General features: G+C 37.6%; 1 long non-coding RNA gene across 1 annotated transcript in view; it reads left to right on the top strand.

Annotated features, from left to right (window-relative positions):
• The first annotated feature begins 6,274 nt into the window (after positions 1-6,274).
• Positions 6,275-9,597, top strand: part of LOC148731150 (uncharacterized) — a 28,923-nt gene continuing 25,600 nt past the window's right edge. The window contains exon 1 of the long non-coding RNA XR_016001209.1: positions 6,275-6,346. This is a non-coding gene — a long non-coding RNA (uncharacterized LOC148731150). The remainder of the gene's footprint in view (positions 6,347-9,597) is intronic.

Here is a 9,597-nt window from a genome sequence, read left to right as displayed (position 1 = left end):
TGCAATAGCGAAAATCAGGCCTGTACGGGACTCGAACCACTGACCTCTGCGATACTAGTGCAGCGCGTTACCAATTGAGCTAACAAGCCAACTGGGTGCAGGCCGTTAAGTTGATTCGTAATAAACCCGTGAAAGTGATAAATGAGATGCAATGAATATATGAAGTTCATATATTCATTGCATCTTCATTGCATCGCCAGTAACTAATCGCCAAATCATAAAGTTGCAAACAAGCACCCTCACGCAAGGCACATGTCAACTGGCGCATCGACGAATCCATTAAAAGGAACGAAAAAGAAGAAGGAAAAAAGGCAGGAAGGGGTGAAACTCAGACTTTGGTCCTGATAAGCTTTGTTCTGCTCGTATCATAAAAAAAAAACATTTAAATAACGCTAAAAACTATGCGCACGTTTAAAAGCGGTTTATTATTTATCACAAACTAGAAACGAACGGTTTCCTACAAAGAAACGTTTTGAGTTGTTTCTTAAAAGTAGCTACGCAGCTAAAGGATCTGATTGGTAACACACAGCAACAAGTGCCTTAAGGCAGGAGCGGCATGAGAAAAAGCGCGGTCCCCAAGTCTAGAGCAGGTGACCAGCGAAGAACATAGTTGGAGGCAGGTTTTAGAGATAACACATCTCAGATTGTTTAAAGATTTAAGAACAGAAAGAAGCAGATTTTAAATTCAACCCTGAATGTTACAGGAAGCAAGTGCAGGTCTATGAGAGCTGGTGTAATGTGTTCAAATTTCGTAATCTGCACAATCATCCTAGCTGTGACGTTCGGAACGTTCTGTAAACGCTCAAACTGATATTTAGGTAGACCGCGATCTTGGGATCTTTGACCGTTACGCAATACTGTTGAAAATTTTCCTTAAAATCTGTCTAGAACGGTATTAACATTCAAGCTCATCAGAATGTTCTGTTCGGCAACTCCGGGACTCGAATTTTATATATAGTTGTGGAAAAGGCCTCCCAGCTTAAGTAAATACAATTGGTTACACGAAAAAGATGCATTACATGGGGAATGTGAACATCGCTTGTGCCGCAATTGAATAAAAAAGTCTTCTTGAAGGGGAGTCAAATTAAAATCGATTATAAAACCTTTATGAGGATTATAGTGCAAAGGGCAAAAAATTACCTCGGCTCATGTAACGGTAAGAGACGATCAACTAAGACGATTTAAAGTACAGCGTAAAGGTAATTTTCTTGCGATATATGTCACTGGCATGTCTCTGCAGCAATATAACTAAGAGCGCAAGGCACGTTATCGCGATCTATAGCTTAAGCGAAATATATCACTTGGACTCGATAAGGTACCTGATGGGAACACTTGCAATGCGACAAGGAGCTTCGACGGCCTTCTTGATTTCACTTATGACGTATAAATTGGACCCAACGCGAGATAAATGCTTTTTAGAGTGGATTGAAAATCAAATCGACGATCTTATGAATTTCATAAGTTACTTTAATACATGATGGCAGTCCGATGATTAAAAGGAAAAAAAGTTGAATTCAGTTGTATTAGAATAATATTATTATTCATCTTTTTTTCCTAATATTAATAATATTATTATTAATATTGGAATAGTTATTGTAGTTAGTCCAGTTAATTCCTTTTCCATCTTGATCGATATCTCAGTAAGAATTAAGTTCGGGTACCGTGCGAATATAACCCGACTATGACATCTATTGAAATGTTAGACCGGGTTTGTTCAAGTGCTTCTCACAATTTTATCAATTGCCATTTATTGAGCAACACATTCTATTTAAGGTTATGGAATGGAAAATCCAAACCACCGCAATTTCATTGTCTCTTTTTTTTTTAATTGTGGCTGATTGACCCCCGTCCTAACCCAAATATTAGTACGTTGGAGTCTCTTGTTTGCTCAAACCAGCAATCCTATGATAAAAAAAGACTCGCTTATTCTAGGTATTTGTCTGTCTTGACTGTTTAACTTTAGAAGACTAGCAAAGGCTGAGAAAATCAGAGAGCATAAGGTTTCTTTAATTTTGACCGCTGACGTAAACCTCTTTACGAGTTCTTACACCCCGCGCGGGTTATTAGACCAGTAAACCGATAGTAAGTGTGGTCTTTTGCTTTAATAACGGACTCTCTTGGACCATTCAGAATCAGTTAATAATCCGTTATTAACTTTTTGATAAGCCTTAGATAGTGTTGCTTTAATTTCATTGTCAGCGACGTAAATTTTATTGATGGGATTGTAACCATTCTGGCGAAAGTGGTGGCATTAAAATATTTCACAGAGGAGGGATAGGCTTTTAAAGTGGACTATGATCTCTAACACATTGTCGACTTACTTATTATTGTAGCTTATTCAAGAAGTCGTCGATCACGAGTGAGGGGGGAGGGGAGGAGGGTAATGGAGAGCCGGTTAAACTATTACCTTTTGTTGCACCAGACTAGAAAAATCTTGAATAATCTATCTATATACTTCTACCAAAGAGTTTTATCTTGGCTAGTTATTTGGAGAGTCTCACTTCAGAATTCATCGAAGAAACCTTCCTTCAAACCTCATCGACCGATGTTATTTGTCTCCGATGAGAAAGGAAACCAAAGTTAACTGATATTTGTTCACTTTAAGGCAATTCTTACCTATGTATTCTGAGGTGAAAATCAAATCAGGAACTTTTTGAGCCCCCTCCACCCGGTAGGAGTCTTACAAAGTTGTAAGCTTTATCTAACAATGCAAATCCAACTATCCTATGTAATGATTTCTTGTTTACAGGGTCTTGTCCAATAATCAGTTAAACAACCTATCCCATGGAGTTTTCTGGAGTAATTCGCGCCTCGAAAGACTGTAAGTGCCAACGTTATTCATTATTTACTACTGTAACATCCATGCAAGCAATGGGAAGGACTGAAGCAGTTTCACGCAGAATTCCACTCTTTGTAAAGGAAAAATGTAAATTCGGTGGACAAAACAATCTATGGCGAGAAATAAAACACCGCCGGTCTAATTCTACATCCTCACCCCCATGCCTCTGGAAAGAAACTCTGCACTATAAACGCTCGCAGTACGGACTGCATGCACCAGCTTAGAGTCTGGTAGTTCTGGATTGTTGAATCCCGATGTTTAAATTTGCCTGAAAACAATCGTTTTTATGTGGAGAAAGTTAGCACTTTTTCAGGTTTTATCAAGACGAGAGCAATAAATAAAAAAAGTATCGTATTTATCGCTTGATTTGTAAAAAGAATATCATAACGGTGATTTTCATGGAGTTTTGCAGTTTCTAAAACTAAGTTTTATTGAACGTAGAATTGCCGGAAGCGATTACTGATTGTAACCATACACTGGATATGACCTTCACTAGAAATGATAACTACAGCGTTTGTTCGGTACATGTCGATCGCGATCTTGGGATCTCGGGCAATATATAACAGAGTGCAGAACACGTTATTACGATTTATAGCTAAAGCGAAACATCACTTGAACTCGATAAAGAATCTGATGGAAACAATTGCACTGAGACACGGCGCTTCGACAGCTCTCTTGATTTTATGGACAATATTTAGATAGTTACAGATGGGAACGCATCCCAAATAATTGCTTTGAAGGTGAGTGGAACCTCCAATTGACGACCTTAGGAATTTCATAAGAAACTTTAATACACGATGACAGTCCGACATGCAAAAGTGAAGAGATAAAGGGAACTGTTCTAGTTGTATTTGAGTAATCTCTAGTTATTTGAGTCTGATGAATTCCTTTCTCATCTTGATCGCCATCTCAGGAATAATTAAGCACGGGTGCATTAAAAATATAACCTGACGGTGACATTCCGTTGACAGTCCGATATGCAAAGGCAAATAAAAAAAAGGCGAACTGATGCAGTTGTATTTGAATAATCTCTAGTTCTTGATCATTATCTCAGAAATGATTAAAAACTGGATCATTGGATAATGCAATTCAAAACTTTTTATTGGCTTAGCCATTATAGTATACGAGCCAATATACCATAATCTACAAATATGTTAAGCGTACAGGTCAGCTTAAAATCAAACGGGAGCTAAAAAATCCGGTTTCTTCTTACAAAATAAAAATTACTTGGGGGCGTTTTTAATAAAACAGTTATTCAGTTCGGGTGTCATACGAATATAACCTGACAGTAATATCCATTGAAATGTTGGACCAGGCTTCAAAGATCACAGTTTTACATTTCATGACACTTTTGCGAGTGTTTGTCGCACTTTTAACGATCGCTATTTATCTAACAGAAAATTCGCATGGATGCAATTTGAGGTTATAGAATAAAGAATGCAAATCACCCGCAACTCTTTTAATTTGTCCTTCATAATATGCTGACACCTGGTTTTTAAATATTAGCTGATTGACACCCGTGATAGGCTCAGATGAATTAAAGTTTGTATGTAATACTGCAGTCAGAGGATCGAGCATGGTTCCAGCATCATTACCAGAATTCTTGAGCGTAGATGTATGAAACTGTGTTGCAAAAGCTCAGAGCAATCTTGAATTATTTGTAAATGCAATAATCCTATCAGGGAATCTGATCTTGACAAGTTCAATGGCTTCTGTTAACCAAGTCTGTCGAACGTACCTCCTCGAGTAAGCGCTTGGGCACTTCTTCAAAGTCTCGGCTGAAGAAAAGGGGAGCTAATTGGAATGAGGGTGCTTTATAGGAGTGGCAACTTATTAAGAAATTATTGACTTGTACTGATTCAGCTGCAAAAAGTTGTAGATAAAGTTTCGCGCGTTAATCATTATGTGAATCGGTCTAGTTCGTCTTGGTCCCAAAAGTTTCTGTTTTGCGAAAGGTAATCGTTAATTGATATCATTCAACCTCAGTTGTGCGTCAGCTCAATGTGCACTCTATTGTAATGTCTATCGGTTTTTGTCATCCCGATCCGGCCCTTGTCTTTACTAGAATTGTTATAATCCTTTAAATTGAAAAAATTAACATCACGTGAGTAAGGTATTTTACTCCCTCGGGAGACAGCTATGGCGAGTCTCCACTTAAACCTATGGTTAGGGTTGGGGTTGCAGAAATCACTTGAGTTCCATTGACCTTTTTCCAGTATTTTGATGTTAGGGTTACAGTCGGGTTAGGGTTACAGTTGGGTTAGGGTTAAAAATCGACGAATATGAATTTCGTAATGTTACTTTAATGCATGATGGCAGTCCGATGGTTAAAAGGAAAAAAAGGTGAATTCAGTTGTATTGGAATAGTCTCTAGTTATTGCAGTAAGTCCAGTTAATTCTTTTCCCATCTTGATCGATATCTCAGGAAGAATGAAGTTCGGGTGCCGTACGAATATAACCTTGCTATGACACTTTTTAAAATGTTAGACCAGGTTTCAAAGATCAGAGCATGCCATTTAATTACATTTGTGCAAGTGTTTCTCACAATTTTTAGCGATTGCCATTTATGAAGCAACACATTCGATTTGAGGTTATAGAATGGAAAATCCAAACCGCTTCAACTTTATTGTCTGTTTTTGATTTTGTTTGTTTTTCTTTTTTGTTTTTTTCTTCAGTTGTGGCTGATTGACAACCTTCCTCACCGAAATATTAGTTGGAGTCTCTTATTTGCTGAAATTAGCAATTCCTTGGAAAAGGAAAAAGAAAAGAAAAAAAAAGAGACTCGCTTATTCTAGTGATTTTTCCGTCTTGACTGTTTAACTTTTGAAGACTACCAAAGGCTGAGAAAGTCAGATAGCATAAGGTTTCTTTAATTTTGACCGCTGACGTAAACCCCTTTACGACTTCTTACACCCTGCGTGGGTTATTAAGCCAGTAAAGCGATAGAAAGTGTGGTCTTTTGCTTTAATAATTAACTCGCTTGGACCATTTAGAATCAGTTGTTCACGTTGGGTATAATCATATAATATCAAAAAAGTAAATGTGTGAAAAACGATGTGTGAAAAGCTTCAGTTTACCTAATAATCCGTTATCAAGTCTTTGGTGAGCTTTAGAAAATGGTGCTCTATTTTCGTTGTCCGCGACGTAGATTTTATCGATGGGATTTTAACCATTCTAGCTTCCCACTTCATATTCATCGAAAAAGCCTTCCTTCAAACCTAATCGATCAGTGTTCTTTGTCTTAGATGAGATAGGAAATCATAGTTAACTGGAATTTGTTACGGTTAACGCCCATCCTTATGTATTTCAAGGTGAAAATTAAATCAGCAGCTTTTTTGAGTCCTCTCCACCCAGTAAGAGACATATAGAGTTCTATGCGTTTTCTGACATTGCAAATCTAACCATCTGACGTGATGAATGACATCTTGTTGACAGGGACTTGTCCAATAATCAGTTAAAGAACTTACCCCTGGGAGTTTTCGACAGGACTACAGAGCTCGCAATACTGTAAGTACCAAACGACATAAAATCTTTATTTATCGCTGTAACGTTGGAGGGACTGAAAAAGTCTCACGCAGAATTGTACAAATACAACCTGACAGTGACATTCCGATGACAGTCCGATATGTGAAGGCGAAAAAAAAAGGTGAACTGATTCAGTTGTATTTGAATAATCTCGATTGCTATATCAGAAATAATTTAGTTCGGGTGCCGCACGAATATAACCTGACAATGACATCTATAGAAGTCTTAGACCGGGCTTCGAAGATCAGAGTTTTTCATTGAATTACATTTGTACGAGTGTTTCTCGCACGTTTAGCGATCGCCATTTATCCAGCAATAAATTCGTTTAGAAGCGATTTGAGGTAATAGAATGGAGAATCCAAACCGCCGGCAACTCCACTGTCCTTCATAATACACTGACGCCTGGTTTTTAAACTGCGGCGGACTGACACTCGTCCTTACCGAAATATTAGTTGGAGCCTCTTGTTGGCTAAAATCAGCAATCCTACAAAAGGAATCTTGCTGATTCTTGGAGTTTGTACGTCGTGACTGTTTCGGTTTTTAAGACTAGCAAAAAGCTGATTGACTATCTTGCTATCGACTGGATAGCAAGATGTTTCTTTTAATATTCTAGAGACACGTGCTACTTTATTCGCTGAGAGAATGATATACTCCCAGTCTGAGCGATTCTCTCATATGCTAAGCAGAGAACATTCCAATTGCAAGGAGCGAAGAGACGGTGTGTTTCTCAATGAAATATGTGTTTGGGCGAAATTTGTAATACGGAGAATGATTTTTAGTTAGCATATTTTAAGACATTTGGAGACTGGCCACCAGTCTTGAAATCCAGAGAGCCCTTGAGATACCGAACTGACGAGCAGTAAAAATAGTGAGAACTGATAGACTTTAATTGAAGCTATTTGACGGTCACTGATATGTTCAGATAAACCACACCGGCATAATTTTTTGCGCAATACTGTAGTCAGAAGATCGAGCATGATTCCGGCATGATTACCAAAATTCTTGGGCGTACATACGTCAAACCGCGTTGCAAAAACTCTGTGAAATCTTGAATTATTTGTAAATGTAATAATCCTATCAGAAAATCTTATTTTGAGAAGTTGCATGTCCTCTTTCAAACCTAATCAACCAATTCTGCTTAATGTACTTCCTCAAATAAGCGCTTGGGCACTTATGCAAAATATCGACAGAGAAAAGGGGAGCTCATTGGAATGAGGGTGCTTTATAGGAGTGGAAACTTATTAAGTAGATATTAACCTGTTCTGATTCAGCCGTAATTAAAAAGTTGTAGATAAAGTGGCAGTAGAAACAGGTTTTATTTGTGTTCAAGATAGCGAGGGAGGGGGTGGGGGGAAAGTTGAAAAGCCTTATGTAACAGTGCTTTTGAAACTTTTTCACTTGATGGTTCCGTTTTGATTGGGTACATAAAATTGAGAACTAAATAGGTTTCGGGCGCATTCAACTTTATAGGAATCGATTTAATTCGTCTTGGTCACAAAAGTCTCTGTTTCACTAATTATAAAGATAATCGTTAATTGACATCATTCAATTTTTCGCGTCCACTTAATTAGCACGCTACTGTAATGTCTATCGGTTTTTGTCATCCCGATCCTTTTGTGTAACAAAAGGCAAGATTCGTTAGTTCTTTTTTTGTTTCTGTTGAAGAGCTAATTTCCTGTTTTTTTAATTCACTTCTGAGAGGGTTGTGCTAATGAGGGTCCTCTGGGTAGCCTCTCTTTAGCAAATGAGCTTCATTAGTAATTTTCTCCTCGAATATTTAAGAGGAGTTTGTTCTTAGAAGTCTAAAGGTCTCCCCTTTTAAGAAGTCTTTTTTTAGTTACCTTGGCAACGCAATATATCTGAGAACTCAATCACTATGTACAATAAAGTTTTTGCTCCGAACGCGCAGCATCGTAGGCTCATTTGACCATCATTCAGTTGATTATTGTCAAACCCGCTTTGTTCTATATACCAAAAACGAGAACTCTTTTCAATATGCTTATCTAATTAATTCATATCTTACAACGCGAGGTCTGTTACGTATGAATACTAATTGAATTCCACTAAATTCTTCCACTTGTTGGCTATTCATTTTCATTAAAAACTGGATCATTGGATAATGTAATTCAAGACTTTTTATTGGCTTAGCCACTATGGTATACGAGCCAATATACCACAATTTAATGTCTGTACATCGTCAAATCCGGTTTCTTCTTACAAAATAAAGTCGAGAAGACTTCTCTAATATCTTGGGGGCGTTTTTTTAAATAAAAAAATTATTCCACTCGCGCTTGTTGGATATGACATTATTCTAGCCAACTTGGTGCTACGCGTCTCGTTGGCTATCTATCATCTCATATCCAACGCGCGCTCGTGGAATAACTGTTAAATACATGTCTAAAACCAAAATATTGTTCCGAACCTCACTTTCAACTTTCCGAGAGGTATAAGAGAATTCACCTCTCATAATGTTGAAATCCTTTAGCAGGCAATAAAGAGAGGGGTCAAAAGTTTTCTTTTAACTTTTTAAATCCTGTCTATAATCTCAACAACAATCTTTTCAAGCTGCTTACTGATTCCATAAACATAACCCAGGAAATTTGTGGAAGCTATTCGGAGCCACAAGGATTTACAAAGTCGAAAAAAGATCTCTCGATAGGGTAAATACATCTGCATTTTGAATAAGATAGCACACACACCTTAGAAGTGCTTTTCAAGGCAAATGATTGTGATATGGTACCTTCTCTCATGTCGATGTCTAATCACAACTGAACCCCCATAGCTAGTTTACCCACTTTCATATGCTGCAATTCCATTACTCGTGAGCTTTTATGAAGGGTTTGAAATTATATGAAGAAGTCGCGTGTCAATCATTCAGAGAGTAAGTGAGTTAACACTGCACCCTTATCAATGATTTTTGTTAATTAGGTTAAGAATTTTGTTAATTGACTTTGACTGCACACCTTGGCACTTTGAGGAAAGCGTCATTTATGAAACACTTCTAGACAACAGTATAAACATTTACCTCAAGAGGTAAAGAATGTTAACAGAAGGTGAACAAAATGTTAAAATTTCTGTACAGAATTGTGAAGAAATATCGAAATATTTCCTATTCTCGTCATTTGTGGAGCGCGACCGATGAAAACTCTACGGAGAAATACAGCGTAACGCCAAAGCGTTAATGTACATAGTGATTGAAAGTGATTGGTTTTACGAAAATGACTACAGGTTTA

The sequence above is a fragment of the Stylophora pistillata genome, chromosome 5, assembly GCF_964205215.1.
Source record: "Stylophora pistillata chromosome 5, jaStyPist1.2, whole genome shotgun sequence".
NCBI classification, from domain to species: Eukaryota; Metazoa; Cnidaria; class Anthozoa; order Scleractinia; family Pocilloporidae; genus Stylophora; species Stylophora pistillata.
The sequence above is the reverse complement of the archived record's forward strand: the minus strand, read 5'-3'. Positions and strand labels throughout refer to the sequence as shown.